General features: G+C 33.6%; 1 long non-coding RNA gene and 1 other non-coding gene across 2 annotated transcripts; both read left to right on the top strand.

Annotated features, from left to right (window-relative positions):
- The first annotated feature begins 20,260 nt into the window (after positions 1 to 20,260).
- LOC149546025 (uncharacterized) lies at positions 20,261 to 21,809 on the top strand. Its single transcript, XR_016354310.1, has 2 exons — positions 20,261 to 21,470; positions 21,614 to 21,809. It is a non-coding gene; the product is annotated as an uncharacterized LOC149546025 (long non-coding RNA).
- LOC149546026 (small nucleolar RNA snoR1) lies at positions 20,320 to 20,406 on the top strand. Its single transcript, XR_016354959.1, has one exon. It is a non-coding gene; the product is annotated as a small nucleolar RNA snoR1 (small nucleolar RNA).
- Positions 21,810 to 22,348: the final 539 nt, after the last annotated feature.

The raw sequence follows: 22,348 nt of genomic DNA, 5'->3' as shown, positions 1-22,348 counted from the left end.
AAATGAAAGAGCTCCTTCCAAAAAGAGCTGAGGAATCTACTGTCCCAGTCACTGACAATGTTTCTAGGCAAGCCATGTAATCTAAAAAATTCCTTGAAAAACAATTCGGCCACTTGTGATGCCTTGAAATCAAATGTGATAGGAAAGAAATATACATATTTAGTTAATCTATCTACCACCACATATATGCAATCCTTACCTTGAACCTTGGGCAACCCAGTGATTAAGTCCATGGAAATACTTTCCCATTTTTTTTCAAAAATGGGAAGTGGCTGCAACAACTCTGCAGGAAAATTTTGCTCACTCTTGCTTTGCTGGCATACCATGCATTTCTTAATGTGTTTAAGGACATCCTCTTTCATACCCTTCCATGAAAATTTCTCTCCAATTTTTCTATATGTCTTGAAGTATCCCTGATGACCAGCCAAAGGTGTGTCATGAAAGGCCCTCAATATCCTCTCCTTAGTTTTTTATCCTGGCACTAAGAAGATCTTGTTCTTGTAATAAATCAGTTCATCAAAAACCTTGTACCTATTATCATCCACTAAATTATCCAAAATCTTGGTGGCAAAGGAATCTTTAGCATACTCTAAAATTATGGAGACTTTCCAATTGGCAGAGATAGATATTAAGGAACACAGAGTGGGCTTTCTTGAGAGAGCATCAACAACAACATTATTCTTTCCTTTCATATATTCAATATCAAAATCATAAGCTTGCAATTTGCTTACCCATTTTTGTTGACAATCATTCAAATCCCTTTGGTTCAAGAAGAACCTGAGGCTATTATGGTCTGTCTTTACAATGAATCTCCCACATACCAAATATTGTCTAAACTTATGAAGTGCATGCATGATTGCCAACATTTCCTTATCATAGATGGAGTAACCTTTCTCTGATTGATTTAGTTTTTTACTCTCAAATGCTATTGGATGTCCCCTTTGAGTTATGACAGCACCTATACCTTCTCCAAAAGCATCACATTCAACAACAAAAGGTAAAAAGAAATCTGGAATTGCAAGCACAGGGCATGAACTCATTACCTCCTTAAGCTTATCAAATGTTTTTTGTGCCTCTTCTATCAAAACAAAAGCTCCTTTCTTTGTCAAATCAGTCAAGGGGATAGCAAGCTGAGAAAATCCCTTGGCAAATCTCCTATAGTAGCTACACAACCCGAAAAAACCTCTCAACTATGTAAGATTAGTGGGTGAAGGCCAATCCAAAATTGCTTGGACTTTTTGTTGATCAACCTGTACTCCTTTAGACCTTATAATATGTCCGAAATATAGGATCTTTGTCAAACCAAACTCACATTTAGATAGCTCAGCATAGAAGGATTGCTGCTCCAAGATTCCCAAAACAGTATCTATGTGCTTGAGATGCTCTTCCCATGTTTTACTGTAAATCAAGATATCATCAAAAAATACCAAAACAAATTTTTGAAGATGCTGGTTGAATACCTTAGTCATACAAGATTGGAATGTTGCAGGTGCATTAGTGAGGCCAAATGGCATAACAAGAAATTCAAAGTGCCCATAGTGACATTTGAAAGAAGTCTTTTCCACATCTTCACTCCTCATTCAGATTTGATGGTACCCTGATCTTAAGTCAATTTTTGAGAAGTATACAACACCATGTAACTCATCAATGAGCTCATCTATGCATGGTATGGAATACCTATTCTTTATGGTCTTCTTGTTTAGAGCCCTATAGTCTATACACATTCTCATTGTACCATCCTTTTTCTTGACAAGTACAACAGATGATGCAAATGGACTAGAGCTAGGCCTTATGAATCCCATGTCTAGGAGTTCCTTAATATTTTTTTCAATTTCTTCCTTATAACCTCTTGGATGGTAGTATGGGGTTGTTATAACTGGTTTGGCACCCTGTTCTAACTCTATAACATGCTCAAAACCTTTATCTAGTGGTAATCCTGGAGGCGAATCATTGAAAACTATACTATGCTTATCAAGAATATTTTGAATTTCAAAATGGAAATTACCTTGATTCTTTGGAGAGCTTGTTGGATGGATTATGACTCCTACTGCACATGCTACTTGTCCTCTTCAAAATGTCATCTCCATTATCTTTGCAGAGAATGCCTTAGGTGCTCCATTCAATAAGCCTCTCAATAAGACTTCTTTGCCATTGTAATGAAATTTAAACTCCATAGTTTGATGGTTCATGTAATAGCCTCTAATAGAGTGCAACCATTGAACACCTAATACAAGATCTATCTCCCCAATGCCAACAACATAGAAGTCATCACATAACTCATAATCTCCTAAGGTCATCTTGAGTTGTTTCACCCTCGTGTGCAAGGCATAGTGAATCCATCAGCTACAGTAACATTAAATCTCTCAAAATCTTCTACTTTAAGCCCTCTTTTCATGAAAAATCCCTCATCAATAAAATTGTGAGTTGCCCCACTATTAAGAAGAAATTTCAACCTTTTCCTTGCTAGTACCCCTCGAATTCGAAAGGGATGGTAACTTGGGATTCCTGATAATGCTACTAAATTGCCATCCTTGCTGATTTCTTTTTATTTCTCTTCTTCTTCCTCCTCGTTAGTGTCATGAAATTTCTCATGCTCATCTAAATTGGATTCTGAAGCAACTTCAATATAGTGCACTTGACCTTTCCACAAACACCTGTGTCCTGGAACCCATGGTTCTCTACAAGTAAAACAAAGCTTTTTCCTTCGTAATCCACTCCTAGTCTCTTCATCTACCTTCTTTTTTGACACATTTATCACGTCTTTTGGTGTTAGTGTTGGAAAAGTCTTTTTCTAAAAATTCCCCTTATGTTGCCAAAGATTTGGGGGTTTTTGATTAGTGACTGGTCTCATAGGAACACAAGTTTCAAGTTGCAAGCTTGTTTTGATAGCTTCCTGTAAGGTTGAGGGTGAAAAAGCCTTAACCAAACCCTTAATAGAATCTTCCAAACCATCAAGAAAAAGATAAACAATCTTCTTTTCACTCATATCAGGTACCATAACAGCCACTTTTTGAAACTCTTCTATATACTCATTAACTGATTTGGTTTGCTTCAACTTTGACAATTCTTTAAAATACTCTTCATCATCCTTGAGGTCAAATCTATCTATCAGTCTTTGACTGAAATCATCAAATGTAGTTACCTGATCATGACCTTGAGTAGTCATTCCATGATACCACCAATCATAGGCTGCATCTTCCAAGTGTAGACTTGCAAATTGAACAGCATCACTCTCCTTCATGGGGTTAAGTGTGAAGAAGGTCTGTAATTTTTGTAGCCATGCTCTAGCTAAAATTTTATTTGTTCCATCAAAAGTAGGTGTTGTGAACTTGATTACTTTATTTTTGAGTTCTCCTCCACTTATTTCGTTCTCCCTCCTATACTCTTTCTTGGGCATCAAAGTGTTCATCATATCCACATATTCTCTAAAAGGAACCGAACTGCAAAAGTTATCATCTAAGCCATTGTAAGTAGCTCTTAATGCAATCAAGTTACCTATAACCTCTTCCACAAGATTAAGGGTAAGATTTGGCACTGGCGGCTCATCTGCAGGCAAAAAAGTAGTTTTTGTGGATTTAGAGGGTGTGGATTTCATATTTCTTGGCTCCTCTGAAGTGCTTCCTTTCTCATTAATAGATGCAACTCCTTGCAATTTTTCTGTCAATATTTGAAAAGCCTCTCTAGTTTCTGCCAAACTATCCACTGTTTGCTTATGGGTATTTTGGATGTCTTGGAAGAATTTCTTTGCCATCTCATCTGGATCAGCCATACTTTTTCCTTCCTTGGATTTTGTAGTTTTACTTTCAATTGGAGGTTTGATCAAAATTTCTTTATTCTTTTCTCACTGCAAATATCTCTTTTCTCTGTCACTTAGTTGCATGCAAACTTCTACAAGCCCTCAGGCTGGCAAGATCATAGCTCTGATACCACTGAAATGTCCCTTCTCTAATTTTATATTATATTTCAAGCCTCTAATCAGATTTTTAGAATCAAATGACCAATATTTCAAAGATCCACCAATTTCCTAGTAAACTCCAAATCGGGTATGCTCGAAATAGTGCCAAAAACTTCACAGCATCACATATTATTAATAAATCTAAAAGTGGAAATTTTACAAAAATTTCAGCAATATAACAGCCTACAAAATGACATTTCCAGATCTGTATAACATTTACACAACAACTCCCAAATGGACGACAAAAACAATGCTCATCGGGCTCCTGAAAATAACACAAAATAGCTCAGAAACGCCACAAAACACTAATAATCTATCACAAAAGTTTAACCATGACCCAATAAATATATTCAGCTCTATTTTAACATCTAAAAGTCTAAAATATAGTAGCAACCCAAACTTATATGAAATACTCAACCGGAAACACCAAACTCTTACAAAAACCACACTTGAAAACTTACAAATTTGCACTGTTCAGCACAAGGGAAAACACTGCATGAGCTTGCACATGGAATGAATTTAAACTCCTATCCTTAGCCTTCCTGAAAACCTACAAACTCTCATCCTTGGGTCTCCTTCTCCACAAGTTTGGCAGCCTCTGAAGAACAACAAAGCAATGAGCAAAAACAAAGTTCTGGAATGAGCCCAAAATGCCTCCAAATCCATTAAAAGAGGGCATAACCCTAACTCACGTCCAAGAGGGGTTAATAAAAAATATTTTAATAATAATATCTCATTTATTAGTCCATTGGTTTCCAAATATTAGCCCCTTAATCCAAAAATTCACCTTTTTGGGCCTGCCTGCCTTAGCAAAGATTATTATTTTAATTATTTGAAAAGGGGACATGACATGGTTTGCAAAAAAAAAAAATTCTCACAATCAAATCTGGCCTAGGGTAGGTAGCTTTGTAGCCAATTTTCACCGATTCAGCATTCCAGATGTAATCGTGAGGTTAGATCTAATTCTGGACACTTCCAATTTCTACGATACTCCAAAGTCAGGTTGCGGTGATGAAACAAGATGATGGTCTCGAAATGGCTATGTGATGAGAAAATCTCTAAGTTTCTCTCATACCATGTAAGAATTTTCCTAAGGGTAAAATTCACCCAAGAACTAAGAACTCAAACACAAGCACATAGTAGACAAAAAATGGATATGATCAATTAATCAAAGTATGTTCAAATACATTGCTATGTTCAGAATGTGATGTTCAACACACTAGGAGTGCCTATATATAAAGGCCTCTTAGAAAGCACCAAGAATGTCTGTAAAAACAACCAGAAGATAAGACAACTAAGCACCTTATCCAACATTCTAGACGAATGGATAAGAAAGACAAAGTGTCATATGCGTGTAGAAGATTCTTGTATTGTAGACAACATGTGTTTAAAAGAGGTGCGTTGATGTCATCAAGACAACTTGCAAGAGTGCATAAACTCCTAAGTGTCTCACAAATAAAATAATACAAATAAAATAAATAATACATTAACCTAAGTAAACTTAAGTAAGTTTAATAAGTAAATACTTATTTACACGAAAAAAAGATTTATTAGAAAAGAATTCCAATCATCAAGAAGAAGTTAAAAAGCTAAAAAGAGAACAAGATATTCAATTAGTCATAATATATGAAGTCATGGAAGACAAAGACAAAGCTAAATAAGACATAGAAGAAAAGAACAATGAAATTTGACATCTATCCCTTCAACAAGTAGACTTCATTGATCAGCTCACTAATGCAAATGAAGAGCTTATGAATCTAATATCATAGAATGAAAGACTACATAATGATCTGAACACTGAAAAGGAAACCTATGAAAGAATGATGAAATCTCAAGAAAGCATGAATCAATTGAATGAATAGAGTTAGTGTATATATAAAGGCAAACCTGGAATATGATACATAGAAGAAGATGAATCATCTCAACAAAGATCTCAAAAGAATCAAAGTCCTACTTGTAATCATTGTAGTAAGATAGGTTAGACATCAAACAAATGTTGGAGTAATGGTAAAGAAAATTTTAGTGGAAAGTGTTGCAGTTGCAATAAGCATGGTCATAGAGCAAGTGATTGTAAAGAGAAACCTAAGTTTGAAGGTAAATTTCACAGTTGCAAGAAACAAGGATAGAAATCTTCAGAGTGCAAAACCAAGTAGTGGAAACAAACAGAACAAATTGTGAAAGCAATATTTGGATGGGATTACAATACATGGTGTAGATGTCACTACTATGGTGACTTTGGGCACATTGGAAAAAATTGTGTGAAAATCACATGAATAAAAGAGATACTACAAAAAGATACATTTTTTGTACAAAACTTGAACATCTTGCCAAGAACTGTATGAACATAGGTAGAATTAAAGATGAAAAGAAAGCCAAAGTTGACAATATCATAAAGCAATGAGGTTAGCAATGGGTAACAAATCTCCAAAGAATGAAAACCAAGATCATGAAGTGAATGACACCCAAGTCAATGAGTTGGGTGGTTCAAACACTTCAACTTAGCTCCTTATGGAGATTATTGTAACTATGATACAAAAGAAGTACTCTAACACTAATTCCAGTCATCAAGTACAATGATCCATTTAGCATTTAAGATGCACAGGGATCACTAAGAATGATGTAAAGCAAGAGAACTTACCAAGATAGGTTGGGTCACAAGACCTCACCAAGCAAGGTCGGGTTACATACTATTGTAGACTCAAGTTGGTAGTTCCTACCGAGTGATGGTGACTCTACCAAGCTATAGATGTCTTCTGAGCATTAAAGACTAAACTAAGTGGGGGACAACCTATCACTGATTGAGTATGAAATATGAAGCATTAATGTTGATTGAAAGAAGGAAATTTGTTAAAAGGAAGAAATTGAAGGCATTGTTTCACCATGAATTTCCAGAGCTTTTTGTGAAGATTGAATCTAGAGCCCTCAAGTGATTTAGGTGTTTGTTGTTGAATAATTCTCAAAGTTTTAAAAGACACTATTGAGCATGGAATATTCAAGCAGCAAGATGAAGAAAGGTTCTAAAATGTTGGTTCATAGAGTTGACTACAAGGTACCAAATTTCAAGTTGAGTCCAATTATTGCAAAGGTGCTCAACCCAACTTGTGCACAATCAAAATTTTTGCCTAAAGTATTACTCGCGAATGAAATTTGTTCCTTTTATCGCCATTCTATCTAAGAACTAGGAACCCTAGCGATGAATGAAGCATTCAAGGAATTGTGAGTGGATGGTGCATTGAAACTTGAGCATCAGCATATGGAAACCAAGGGCTTGATGCATATCTCTCATATGCCAAGAGACTTTTAGGTTAAGTGGATGAGATATATTGTGATTCATGTACACAATGGGTAGTTATGGTTGGAACAATCTATTTAGATAATGAAGAAAATGATTACCAAAACACTAGGTCAAATTGAATTAGAAAAGCAAAATCTTGCCGAGTGGCATGGAAGAGGTATGAATGTTAGTGATGTAATAGACATGGAGCTTAAATTCATAATTCATGTTATTACACACAAGATTTATAGTTCTAGCATATTAAACATCATGTCATATGAAGTTGTCGATCTCGCATACAAGGTTGTGAAGAATAACCTATCCTTTAACCTTGTTGAGTTGTTGAATCAATTTAATAAGAATATAGAGAGCATCGGAGGATCAAATAAAAATCCATGTAAGTTTAGATCTCTTTTAACATGTTTATTCTTCTGTGTTCAAAAAAAATTCCCTTCCAAAGGTATAGTAGTATGCAGGAAAGATGTTCCTATTTATATCAAATTAATGATTATATAGCAGAGATGGGTGAAATTTTTATAACATCATGGATAACTACTTTGAAACATTCAAAGAGAAGATGAATAATATATTTAGGATCTTTAAGAAATGGCACAAAGCAAGTAGGTTCCCCTTTTATGCTTAGCAAGGGGAAAGGTGATGATATTGAAGATGATGATGCAAAGGATGAAGAAGAAGAACCCAAATCTAAGGAAGAAGAGCCTCTAAGGAAGAAAGGAAATGTTATCATAACTAGACCTACCAAGTCATCACCTATTGTATTCACTTGAAGGGCAACCAAGTCAAGAAAAAAATTGAAGTTAGGTGAAGATGAAGCCAAGTAGATAATCTTCAAGAGACCTGCACCTACACTTTAGGAAAGATTAAAGAAGATGGAAGAAGGAGCTGGCACGGAAAACTTCAAATTTCTCAAATATGAGACAAGGAATGAGGATGAGAAAAGGTAGATTGAGGATGTTGTTATGACCAAGCTAGGTAAATGGAAGTACTCTCTAGATGAGGTTGCATGACAAATTCCTAATAAAATTATGCAAGAAATAAAACTTATATGGGAGCATGCAAAGAAGGCAACCAAGGACATCTTTGAGTAGACCTTGATGCAACTCATGCCTATTCTCAGTAAAAAGGAGGTAAAAGAATCCTTGAATCAAAATGAGAAGAAGTTCACTCTCAAGATGAATAATTTTATGATACTACTTAAGGAATTAAAATGCGTAGTGAAGGTAGGTACAACAACATGGAAAAACAATTACCAGTTGCTTCAATCTAGTGAATTTGTTACTCATGTCAACGACAAGGATGATGAAGATGAAGATGATGATATAGAAAGAAAAGATGATTAAATTGATGATGTAAATCTAGATGATGAGGAGGAAGAACATGAACCTACTAGAGGAAGTCTTCCAAAGATACAAGGTATTGAGGAAACTAATGCAGAGAAAATTGTAGTAGTAGTCATGGCCTCATTTCCTCACCCTCTGAGCATAGCCTTAGTGCAATCTAGCTTAGAGATAACTTCTACCAAATTGGTTGTGGATACCACTTCTATACCAAGCACCCAACCAAAATCTGAATTTTTCTAGTTGAATGTTACATTGATAGAAGTGCCTAACACTTCATCTATTGAGTAGCAAGGTCCTCCATCATCAAGCTTGACCGAGCAGCAATAAGGTATTTATGTTGTTAGTGTTGTTTCAACATTTGTTGTTAGCCCATCAATTTCCACAATTGTTTCAATTCCAAATATACCTATAGCTAGTACAATGATAGTTGATAAAGAGTCTCAACTAAATAATGAAGTCTTAGAAAAGGGAAAACAAAACTTTTCCACCATTTTGAAGGAAAAGAGAAAAGAAAAGGAAGCTATTAATATGGATAAGGATATAGTTATTCCAAATTGGGATATCACTACCCTCACCCCTAATCAAATGAACACCATAGGTGAACTATTGAAGAAGAGAGATACACTAAAAAATATTGGAGAAGAGAAGAAGAAAGAAAATCAAGTTTTTGAAGACACAAAGAGCATTTTTGTTGATGCTCTAAGTATTGAGGTAGATGGTACTCAACCTATTCTTGATCAGTTAGCAAAAATTGTCCACAAATTCAATTTAGACTTGAATGGACAAGAGAAGCTACTTCAAAGAGTAGAAAGGAAATTTGAGAATGGAGTGTTATAACAAGTTGCACAAAGAATTGCAATAGATCAAGTAGAGTTAGCTACTATTCTTGGTTCATTAGAAACCTCTGTCACCAATGTTATATCATTATTTATCAAGTTAAGTGACACATCTATCTTTAAAAAGGATATCAAGGAGAAATTTTCAAAGATAGATGAAGACGTGAAGGCAAGCACACACCAGCTATCACATGACCCAATCCATAGTTCTGCACATTATTCAAAAATTAGAGATCTGACACATCTATAGGTAGAATTATTGAAGGAAGAAGCTAGGATTAGGGCCACACTTGCAAAAATACAAGGCATGAGTCTTCAAAACATGGATGAATTGTAGAAATACATTGCACATGCAAAGACACTCATCCATGATAGCAACTTCTCCATAGTTGAGCACATGATGGAGTTATGAGAAAAAGTTGAAATTGCATTGCATAAAAGCAAGGTACTACAATAAAATTGGGACAAGACAATGGCACTTATTCTAAAGGTACATTCTAAATTCCTCTCACATTTTGGTATTATTGTATAGTTATTATACACCTTTGGCATTTATGTCAAAAATGGGGAGAAGTGAATATATACATGAATAAGAATGGAGAAAGGGGGAGAAGTGAGTATTATATGTAAAGAAGGAGAAATATACTTTAGTCCATTTGTATGTATAATAGAGAAACATATGTATGGGGAAGTAATATAGTATGGATAAGTAGAAAATACCTTTACAAAAGCAATTTTGAAAAATCAAAAAAATAGAGCATGTTACAAGCCATGGTAGATGGAAGTCAAAACCTAGTTGAAGACACAAAATGATGGCAAAGGAAGTTTTGATTTATAATTTTGAATGATTAGGATTTTGTTTTGATAAGTTTTTTTATAAATAATGCCAAAGGGGGAGATTTTTGACATTAAGGTCAATTTTTCTATTAGTGACCTGAGTTAGTTTGTAGTGTTTTTTGAGCTACATAATGTTTATTGAGCTTCATAAACAATGTACAATGCAAATCAATTGCAGCAGAGGCTACCAAATTAGTTAGTGAAAGTGAAGAAGATTGTAGTTTTAACTAAGATCTGTAGATTTAACCAAGTCCAACAGTGTCTACCAAGCTCACAGGTCTAACAAAATGGATCTAGTGTTGACCAAGTCATACAGTGTCAACTCAATGGTCCAGTTGCTACCAAGTTTCTTAGAGTTCACCAAGTTACACAGTGTTGACCGATTTCAAGCTACTTGGAAGTGATTAGTATGGATCAAACTTCAATTTCAACCAAGTGCCAAAGATTTCTAAACATTGGTAGTGTTTTTCATGTATCAGAACATCATTGAGTTTTTCTTCAGAAACTGAGTTACAACAGTTGGGCCAACTTTGTGGATTATGATGAAATTGGTATTGTAACTGACTCTAGTAAGTTATGATTTGGATTGATATATATGTAATGTATTATATCTTATCTAAAAATAGAAAATGTGAAGAGTATATGATGAGCAAAAGTGTTAATTAAAGAGGGCTACAAGGAGTAGAAGGGACATCAAAGATTTATCTATCACAGACAGGTGATCATTGGAATAAAAAGAATCTCAACTAGTGAATCAAAGTTGCATATTAGAGATGAGCCACTGGTTCATCCTTACAGGTGCATCAACCAAATCCTTTAACAAGGTAGACTTAACAGTCGTTGCTATATCTCTTAACCGAGTGCATACTTCATTGTATGTTTGTAAATCCTTTGACAAGGTTGACCTCACAATCCTTATTGCTCCTAATAGGGCATATTACTAGAAGTGGTCAATGTATGCCTTAATAAGTTAACTTTATACTATGATACTAAAGCTTGTGGGTATCATCCCCACCCTAGTTTTACTTTCTAGTTGGAAGGTTTTTGGTTCACAATATCTTGTGTCAAAGTGTTATGAATATTTATTTTCTTTCATGCATTCAATTAGATAAGAATATTATATGAAGGATTAATTGTTGAAGTAGGATAAAGTTTTTTAGATTCCTAATTCACCCCTTCCCTCTCAATAACCTTGCCTACCTTATGTTTCCAACAATTATATCTATGTGTATTATGTATCTTGTATTTGAGCTCATACAAGATGTTGTATAGTATTTTGATATACTTGTATTTATTATTGTATACCCTATGGCATGTGCAATGGATGATGTTATTTGGATGTATTTTATCATATTAGTTATTTTTATGTATGTGTGTATGAGATTATGTATTTTTTTATTCAATTTATGATTATGGAAAATATACTTGAGATGTGAATTTGTTAACTCTGTAATCACCTAAAAATGGTCCTCTCGACTATGAGCCCCCTTTCTAGAATTTTTGAATAATTTACCTATCACTTATTTTTGATCAAATTATCACTTTACTATTTAATCAATTATAACTTATGGTTTGACCACTTTATCCTAAGTCTTTTATTTAATTGAGAGAACTTTTCCCCTTTTATTTAGCTAGAAGGATTTCCTTTTGGAGTCTCTCCAACTAGGATTTGACTCATGCCTGAAAACTCTTTCTCGTAAATGGTTTTCACTCTTACAAGTAAATAGTTTTCAATGGCAGTAAATAGTTTTTCGTTAAAGGCAGCCATGTTATGTCATTGCCCATGTCGAGCACCACATAGTTGTGCCTTGGCAGACTCCCCACTCCCTATTATAAAAATACAGTGTGTTTAGATGACAATAATGTTGCTAATCAATATCTTTGTTGAACTTCAAAAGGCCAAGTGGGATCATTTGGATAAAATATTTTCAAGCCTGTCTTGAAGTATGAGACTTTTTGATAGAATATGGATTGCAGTACACATTTTTCTGGCCAACTTAGACTTATCGGTGAGTAAATGTGAAGTAGAATATGAGGTTATATCTAGGTGAGAGGGATTCTAAACAATAAATTTTCTTTTTTTTCCTTGAAATCAAGTCACAAATCATATATTTTATCAAATTTTAGCTCTTTGGCATTAGTGATTTAAGTTGTTTTATATATATCAAGTACTTGTAAGTTTACTACAATGGCAACCCATTATTAGATGGTGGCCAACCACTTGCATATATAATATGATGGCAAAGAAGAGCACATCCAAAGAGGGATCATATTGACATCTTGCCACTGTCTTTCCTTTCAACTAGTGTTGTAGGTGTTTGTCATTGCGAGTGTTCATGTTATTTTAATGTGTATCATTCTGTCTTTTGTTGTAGGTCTTTCCCTATCTTTGGCCTTTGTAATGATACACTAAAAAAATTTCTTGTGAGATGAAGCCTTGTGTTTCATTATTGATAAATAATATCCAATAGGTCAAAATTTTCAAGCATTCAATCTTGAACATAGTTCTGCAACTGCTCAGTTGTTTGTATACTAATTTTTTTGTAGTACATGTACTACTTATTCTTGCAAATCCCTAACTAAAGAATCATCTAGTCAAAGGTTTACCTAAAATTATTAAATCTTCTATGTGGAACTCACCGAAGTAGTGAAAAAATGAATTCATATCTGATATTGGTAGTAAACATTTCTCTTCTTTGTTAACAAATCAATAATTTATATTGATGAAAAAAGTATCTTCTACAAAATGAACAGAAGTTTGGATTTTTTTTTCCAAACTCATGTGTTATGTACATTAATTCACGGGTTGTTCATAGGGATAAATCTATGGCCATCAAAGTCTCTCTTTATTAAATAGCAATGAAGATATCCACTGGGTGATAAAAATGAAACAATTCAAGAGCCTTTGAGAAAATTTAATATTGTCATTGCAATCAATGCATATAGTTCTATGAGCATGTGCTACTGCTATCCAATATTTGTTCATTTTACACTTGTTAGCAATGGCTAAAAAGTACAACATGATTAAAAAACTGTGTATAATAGAAAAAATCTACAATATCTAGAGAAACATTGTATTGTAGAGGCTTTGTGTCATATACCACCCCTTAACTAAAATAGTTGACATGGGTATCCCCTAAAATGTGATGGGAGTTCTTTCAAAATCAATATGGAGGCCATCATAGTGAATGTATGGGCATCCCACCATAGATCCTTCCACTGTGAGGCCAATCATGAACATCACAATTGCAACTCAGTCAAGAACATCAAAATTGCACCATATATAATGAGTTGTACAAAACCTATAACCTAAGAGAAGTTGGGTGCATGCTCATTGATTCTCCACATTACTCTGTGATGTCACTTACCCATTTAAAACCCCTAAAGCTTAAAAATCACTAAAATTCCAAATACACCTATTCATCTGAACAAATTCAATATGTACATATGCTCTAAAAACAATATTTGTTTTAAAAACCTTAAATAAAAATTCTCTATGTTGTTTTAATTAATTGCTCATATATGGTTTTGTCGAAGATGGTAAACTTGTTATGGGAAAGCATGAGGAATGAGAAGAATAAAGTCTGTGTGGAAGAAAACAAAAGCTCATGAAGAGTTGCTTAGGTTGGTTTGTGAAGATCACCACTTGACATACCATATATAGAGATCATAGAATTGAATTTATTTTGGTGAGAACTTTATTTTCTCAAGTTTAATCAACTAGTGATATGGCCTATTAATAATTTTCTTAAGTATACTAGCTTTGTATTTGATCAAGCAAATTGCCATCTTTTCATCAATATATGCCTTATGTGTTGAACCCTTCAGACAAACTCTTGTTTGCAGTTAATGTTATAAGTTTTTACCAAATTTAGTGAAAATGGAAAACTTCTTGTGAATGTTCCAAAGCTAGTGAGTCACCATTGACATGTGGGAAATATTTTACTTTGGATAAAATATCGATGTATTATATGTATTTTATCGAGCGTATTATTATTTTGTTTATCGGTAGGTTTTAATATATGCATACATTGGCAAATAAATTTATAGAAAAATTAGTTAGGAGTGGGCTATTGGAGAGGGACCATCTAATACACCTTGATGATAAAATGTAGCTACACTTTTGAAAAATGGTTTCTTAATTTTTTAAAATTATTTTATTTAGGTAAAATTTATATTCAGTAAATCGACGCATGGACAAGCAATGTCATTTGTTCAGGAATACCTGATTCTTCCCAAAAAAAAAATTATGTTGGGGAACTTCTCCTTTTATGTCTCCTCTATGGGATGATTTTCTAAAGTTTTTAGCAAATTCATGTTGCTTTAATTGGTTTCTAACAAATATTTAATACAGTTTCTTTAATCCTCCATATATTGTCATAGTAGTTATGTTATTTAGTTTTTTTTTTGAAATTTTCACATTGCCAACATTTTATGTTGAATAAGTTATAAGCTCAAAATTAGAAAACTATATAGGACAGGACATGTTTATTCTATTGATCTTATTCAATGGTAAATTTTGTATATAAATAATATTTTTATTTTTATAATATTATAAGTAATACATTAGATTTTAATGAACTTATAACAATTTATACATTCACACATCAAAATGTTACAAAATCATTAGAATTAATGTTTTAGACTATGATCCATTGTTTAAAATTTATATTAAAATATTATATATATATATATATATATATATATATATATATATATATATATATATATATATATATATATATATATCCCAAAAACATGTAAACAATATTAATATAGAATGATAATGTAGTTTATTGGTAAGTATTGTTTTATTATTTCCTTTGCCACTCATAGTTCGACATTAAAGGTATGAGAGGAAACATGTCTAGATTTCTAAAATATTTCTAAAGTTAGCTATATGGTTTCCTCAAGCAAAATGTCTTTCCACGTATAGATTTTTCTATTAAAATATTTTTCTCATTTTTATTTATTAAATATTATGAATTAAAATATTCAATTATAAATTCATTCTATTTTATTATATATCAATTTATTTTAAGTTTTTGTTATCTTATACTTATTAGAGTAATCAAAGGTTTTTAAAAATCATGATTAATGTATTAAATAAAATATGGATAAACGTTAATAACTAATAACTTGGAAAGCATAACGAATTCTAGAAACATTAATTACAAAAAGTATTTATAGCTCTTCTAAAGAACTAAAGCTTTAATTAAAATTTCATAATAAACCTTTATTCTACTATGATAAGATGTTGGGTTCAAAAATAATATAAATTTGCAATAACCTATAATAGGTTGAACATACATAACTCATAAATGTTTTTGATTCACAAAGCCAATATTGATTGTCATCTGTTATTACATGAGAACTTGTTTTAAAATATAATGTCAAGTATGAATCAAAAACAAAGATAACATCTTAGAGTTGTATTGGTATTTTGAGAAGAATTTCAGCAACCAATTTAGTAGATCATCACACTTTTACAACATATAGGAGCACAAGAAATGTGTCATATGGTTAAAAATTTTAACCTTGTTGTTTGAATTCAACCTTTTAGATTTTGAATGTTGGATGCATTTCCAAAGTTCTATAGCATCCTAGAGGAGGACTCTAAATAATTTAAATTTTTTGGATGGAAGGAGTTATGTTTATACACACATTTTCACCATAATAACATAGGCCTCATAAAGGAATTGATAATCACAAAGTAGAAGTACATGATTGCAACCAAATCTGATGTATGGAAAATTATTTACATCGCCTTAGAAGAGGAAAAGAGTGGTAATGACATGAACAAAAGGTAGATATAAAGACAAATGGATGACAATTATTTTCCCAAGTGAGGCCCTCAAATAGTGGTAGCCTAATGAACGTCATATGTTTGGGGAAGTGTGAGCTTTTGAGTAGTAATAGATGGGATCACATTATTGTACTATAACATTTGCATGAAAACCCATACAACATTTATATAAAGACTTCAGAGTTTTTTTTGCATCTCTAGAGACAAATCCATCAAAGGACTTTGCATAGAGTCTTCTTTCTCTTTTGAGCATTTTTGCAAGGTGTTAAAAATGTTGGAATTCTTTTAGAATTCCAACAACCTTCTTGTTTCCCAAGCCGCATTTAGCTACTAGCTTTGCTCACAGTTCGCTTCTCTTAGCTACTCATCTTCTCCATGATGAACAAAAATAGCTCTAGACTCCACAAATCCTCTAACTCAAAGTAGTATTCTAATTCACCAATCCAATCAATCGTTTCTTTAGGATTCAAAGTACATGAAAAATTAGAAACCTCCATCTTATGCTTCAACTGTAGTTGAGATCCAAATCTATCAAACTGACTAGCCTTGTTTTCCATAGGTCTCTCAACTCGACCAATTCTACATTCACCACTCAATCCAACAACCTCAAAGTCTTTAACAACTTCCTCATAACCATCTTCGGTACCCATTTACTGAGCTACACCACCTATAGGACTTATGATCTCAACGATCGCATCACTCTTCATCAACACCATCTCATACCTAAATTCTTCCTTAATCTTCTCTGAGATCCTTGCTTCCACAACATCATAGAGATCTTCAATTTCCCTAGGGTCCAATTGTCTCAGGTGCATCTTCCAAGATCTTTGAAAACCCCCTGTAACAAATCAACCAAATCCAACCTTCGCTTTGATACCACTTGATGTACTGCCAGTAGGACAATCCCCAGAAGAGATGTCCTAGCCCGCAACAAACAACCACACAATAGAATATAAATAATAACATAGAGATTTAGATCCACACAATGCCAATTTTGATAATAAGATTTTCATCCAACATGCTCCACTATAAGGTCTTCTAGTTTACAACCAAATACATCAACAAATACAATAAAGCTTCAACAAGATCTCGCAAGATCCAATCCTTACTAGTTTAAGTGTACAAATTGGTAGAAACCCAAAGAATAGTCTAAACTTGTGCTTGCAAGCCACCAAGCAATCTTCTTGTTTCCCAAGCCGCATTTAGCTACTAGCTTTGCTCACACTTCGCTTCTCTTAGCTACTCATCTTCTCCATGATGAACGAAAATAGCTCCAGACTCCACAAGACCCTCTACTTATATTAAACCAAGCCACAACTTGGCCTAATTAATTACATTAATTAAATGCACCTACATTAAATACACCTTTCAAGCCATAAGTCGTTTTGACAACAAATATTAAACATGACATAAATTATATATGTAGGACATGCCCCAAGTTTACAATGCATAACTAATTCATACTTGACTGCATAAGAATACACACACTTAGACATAGGTCCACGTGCCAGCCAGCTATCCAAATCCAAGAGTGCACACACCAAATCCCTTGCATCAAAGCCCACAAATACAATCTCCAAAGCTCTCCCAATAAATAGGAACACATTACCAACAACCACTAAAATGGCTCTAACTCCAAACATCGCACACACTTAAGGAAAGGTTCCCCAAATGCCTCAAACAGATCCTCAACTGCATGAATCATAACTCCACAAACTTGAGCACGAAGCCCCTTCATACATGATTGTTGACTTCCCTAGGATGCTCCTACATCAAATTAAGATACTAAAAACAAAAATAAACTTATTTAAACATTGAACTAGGTTAGAAATTGCATATACAAATGCACTCCTCCCCTTATGTATATTGCATGCCTTACATAAATGCCAATAGGATATCATTGGATTAGAAACAAACCCTATTTATATGATTATGTTGGCTATCAATTCCAATATCATGACAACATGTAGCTAAGTAGAGTTTGATTTCTACCATTGTATCCCCTCTTTCTTCAATAAGTAGGGTAGTTTTGAAGTATCCATCATTCCAGATAGATCAAAAGATAATTTAGAGGCAAGTTTGTCTGATTTTGAGCTCTTGTATAAAGATGACATTTGGTTTGTAAATTATAAAGTCTTCTTAAAATTAAATTTTTTGTATGCAAGTAAAGGGACCCCTCACATCTCATGTCATGATTGAGCACTTCATTGGGATTGTGAAAATGACTCTATTTTTTTTAATCTATAATTTCAAATTAATTCTCCCATGAGAAGTGTTGTTGCTGAAGTGTAATAATTCATAGGGAGGTCCTTACCAAGGGATCCAGGCCACTCTTAGTGAAGACTTGGAAAGGGAGATCTAGCTCTAAATGAAGACAACTAATGCCCATATCATTAGTTGACCTACGAGATGTCCTGTATTTTATTTTGATCATTACTTATCCTTGCTTATAAATGACTTCTTATCTGTATGATTACTTATTTGAAGATGAAGTTGCTACTAGAGTGAGAAGTGGTTTTGTTGAAGTGTAATAATTCATAGTGAGGTCCTCACCAAGGGATCTAAGTCACTCATAACGAAGACTTGGAAAGGGAGATCTAGCCCTAAATGCAGATAACTACTGCTCATTAGTCTGGTCACTAGCTCATTTGAGATCTCCTATATTTTCTTTTAATCATTATTCATCCTTCCTTATGAATGGGTTCTTATTTGTATGATTGCTTGTTTGAAGATGAAGTTAGTATTAGAGTTGAGATTTCAACATAGAAAGTGAGATGGGGCTAGTAAAGGTTATAGTAATGTAGTTGATTTGAGAAGAAGATTTAGGAGACAGGGTTTGTTGAATAGAGGGGGAAGATGGAAGAACAAGGCTTGGTGGAGAGGAGACATGCAAAGGTAAAGTGGAATTTGTATAGGGTTTCGAGAACAATAAAAGATTGAGACTATTTTTTAGTATGCAAATTGGACAATTTCTTATTATATTATGATGAGCCACTAAGTGTTATCCAAAACACCGATGCAACAAAGTATACACGCTTTTATCCCAAATATCTATATTTGATAATCTATAGGTTGTGGAAAGTTATTACCATCTAGGATAATCTCTTGTTAAGTGTCACACTATGATTATATAAGTGGTGTTTGATTTGTTCATGTAGAGCACAAGTTGGTTACAATAAAATCCAAGTAATTATAGTTTAATAGAACTCAAGTAATACTTGAATGGGGCCACTAAACATAATCTGTAAGATGCACATATAAGTTCAAGAATTTATTTTCATTATTCTCGAATCACATTACTCTACCCATTAAACAATTATACCTTTAAAAAAATTAAACAAAAAAATTCTATCCACATTGAATAACAAGTCTTAAAGACATACCACAAAATGTATAAATAAATATTTGGCTTCATGTTCCTTATAATCATATTGTAGATAGAAGTTTTCTACTAATGCATATTCAAGTGAGCAAAACATATGCTCCTTAAATTTCATGTTCGTTCCTAAAGGAACCAACTTCTTTTGAAATTAGGTTCAACGTGATTTATAAAAGAATTCCTAGGGAAAAGTCCCTAGAAACCGTTGCGAGTTCCAACAACCGTGATATTTTTTGTCATGTTAGACCTCAATTATTAATATTAAAGGAGCCCCAAGAATTTAACACGTGTACCAAACAAGAACACACATGTACTAATAGCTAATATTTAAAAGCTTTTTAAAATGGTCATTAGCTCATTTGTGCAACCACAAGTACTAACACTTTTGAGTGATAAACAATTAGTGTAAAACATAGTGGGTATTAAGCAACACTTCGAAAGTAACTCACTCACAAAAGTAAACTTTAAAAATTGTTGAAATCCAACTCATGAGTTAGAAGTTCTAAATAGGCAAAGCTACTAGGAACTTTCACTTAATAAGAAAAATAAAATAAAAATATGTGGGCCCTCGCGAGAAAAACAAACAAATTAGAGGGCAAATTCCAAGCCACCGTGGCTAAGTAGGAATATTAATCAATACCCAAAACGCCCCCACAATAATTATATATTGAGTTACCAAGCCTAAATTCCAGACCTAATATAGAAGGTTAGGTCTGGGAATATTACCAAACGCAAAGGCAAGAACCTCCTTTTCCTTTATATACCTGAAATAGTTGCTGCCTTAAACCCTGAAACGTCTGTATTCGTGGAGGGGAAGAACTGAACCCAAATTAGGGTTTAATAAATAGTGCTGTATTGTTCTCTTAAAATGGGCAACGATGATAAATGCATTTCTGACACCTCTTGTAGGAGGGCGGCTTCGGCTGTCCGGTGAACGTATTTGCATGATTGCTGAGCCCATTTTGTTCATCATTTCATCTTTGTATTTTTTTTCCCCTGTTTGCCAGGAAGAGGAAATGTTCTGAGAAAATAACGGTAAGGGAGCAGAGCATGAGTTAGTCTGGCATCTGTGTAGGTAGGGTTTTTTTTCTGTCTTTTGCATAGTAACGCTCATCTCATTTTCTCGATAACCAGACAATAGCTTGATATCTCCAATAATGGACAATTTTATTGTTATAATGGTTATACAATGCCAAATAGACTAAACAACACAAAAGTAAATACTAATCCACGCTGAAACCGTGTTGGAGTGAAATCTGCTTAAATAATTTTAAGACTGGTTGAACTTAAGCATGGGAAAGTTGTTTCCTTTCAATAAAAGAAGCTTTTCATTTTAATCGGTTTTTTTGTAGCTCCAGTTTCCCCTGCTTTCTATGATATTTTTGCTCTTTTAAGTTTTCCGCAGAATGGTTTCTTTTTGTTTTTAACCCTACAACCCACAGCATTTCCTGAAATCACATTTCTTTGAGACCTTTTGTCAAACAGTTTACATACCGTGTCTATACTTCCATATATTCCATATATGTCTACGAGAGCACTTGCAAAGATGACCACCTGGTAAAAAGTCCCTTCCATTGATCTTTATACATATTACAAAATCCCTCTGTCCTCTAGAGTTGTGGAATGTGGCATTTGATTAAAAGATTCTGAAGCCTTTTTGATAAATCCCTTTTGCGTATATTGTGCAATCATGGCATTTCATGAGACCATTTTCCTATGCGGTTTCCCGTCAAACAGTTCAGGACATTTTGCCATACATTTTACGTGCCTGGATACATGTTTACCAGGGCAGTTGCAGGAAAAAGTTCCAAAGTTCCTTCTAATGGTGGATATCATACCCGGTTCCAAAGTTCCCATTTTGGCACAGGCAGAGAGGATGGTATCAAAAATTGCAGTCTGCATTTAAACCAGCCGATTACATTTGAGTAAAAGTTTATAAATCCTTTCGAATTTACACATTTCGTGCAAGTCCTGCAACATGCCATGCATGTCAACGAGAGCACATTTCGTCAAACAGTTGAGGTGCGTTGTCTATGCTTCAACTAAAGTCATCTCTTTCTCTTTATACGTCTTACCAAATTTAAAGATCGGCTCATTCATTTAGAGCACATTCATTTAGAACACGTAATGGATGTATTGTCACGAGAATTTTCAAGACGTAACAGATTTACTGAGCAAGACAGCACTTTTCAAGCTTCTTGTTTATTTGGCATTATAAGCGTGACGAAGTGACGAAATGCACTTGTCAAGTTCTATTTATGGAGTGTTTATCCTCCCAAATTTAGTATTGAGAGTTAAGTAAAAAAACACACCGATAAATAGTTTTGAAAGCGTAATTTAGCAAATTATTTGCAGCTAAAATTAGTGAATTTCTGATAATTATCTTATTTATATTGTTACAGCAATTTGAAATTTCAAGCTGTTGAGAAGGCACTTTAAAATGTATTTCTGTCCAAACTTTTATAGCAGAACACCACACGGGTATTTATAGGAGTTTTGAAGACTGAATTCTACCGTTAGAAGTACGTACTTGCTGAGTAATTAATTAGTATTAAACAAAGCTAGTATTAATTAGCACTTTCCGTAGTTATAATTACAAAAATTGTTTCATTTAGTTTTAAGTTTTGAGATTATTTGTTAATTTCTGCTTATGTTTCTGTAACTTCCAGCTAATGTATTTGAATGAAGGTTATTTTTTAGGTGATGAAATGATGAACAGTTCATTCTAAAGCCGTTCCTTCAAAGGGCTAATGTATATGATTTAATGTTATAAATTCTTAATGTAATGTTTACCTGCGAACTAGCTGTCCTCTATATTTTTCTTTACTTGTAACACAGCGTTTTTAAAAGACAGGTATACGATGTCTGATAAGCATAGAAATCTAAACTGCAATGTAGAA

The sequence above is a fragment of the Cupressus sempervirens genome, chromosome 7 (assembly GCF_028749045.1).
Source record: "Cupressus sempervirens isolate cs-2001-9-10 chromosome 7, ASM2874904v1, whole genome shotgun sequence".
Classification (NCBI taxonomy): domain Eukaryota; kingdom Viridiplantae; phylum Streptophyta; class Pinopsida; order Cupressales; family Cupressaceae; genus Cupressus; species Cupressus sempervirens.
Note: the sequence above shows the minus strand (reverse complement) of the source record. Positions and strands in the feature narration are given on the sequence as shown.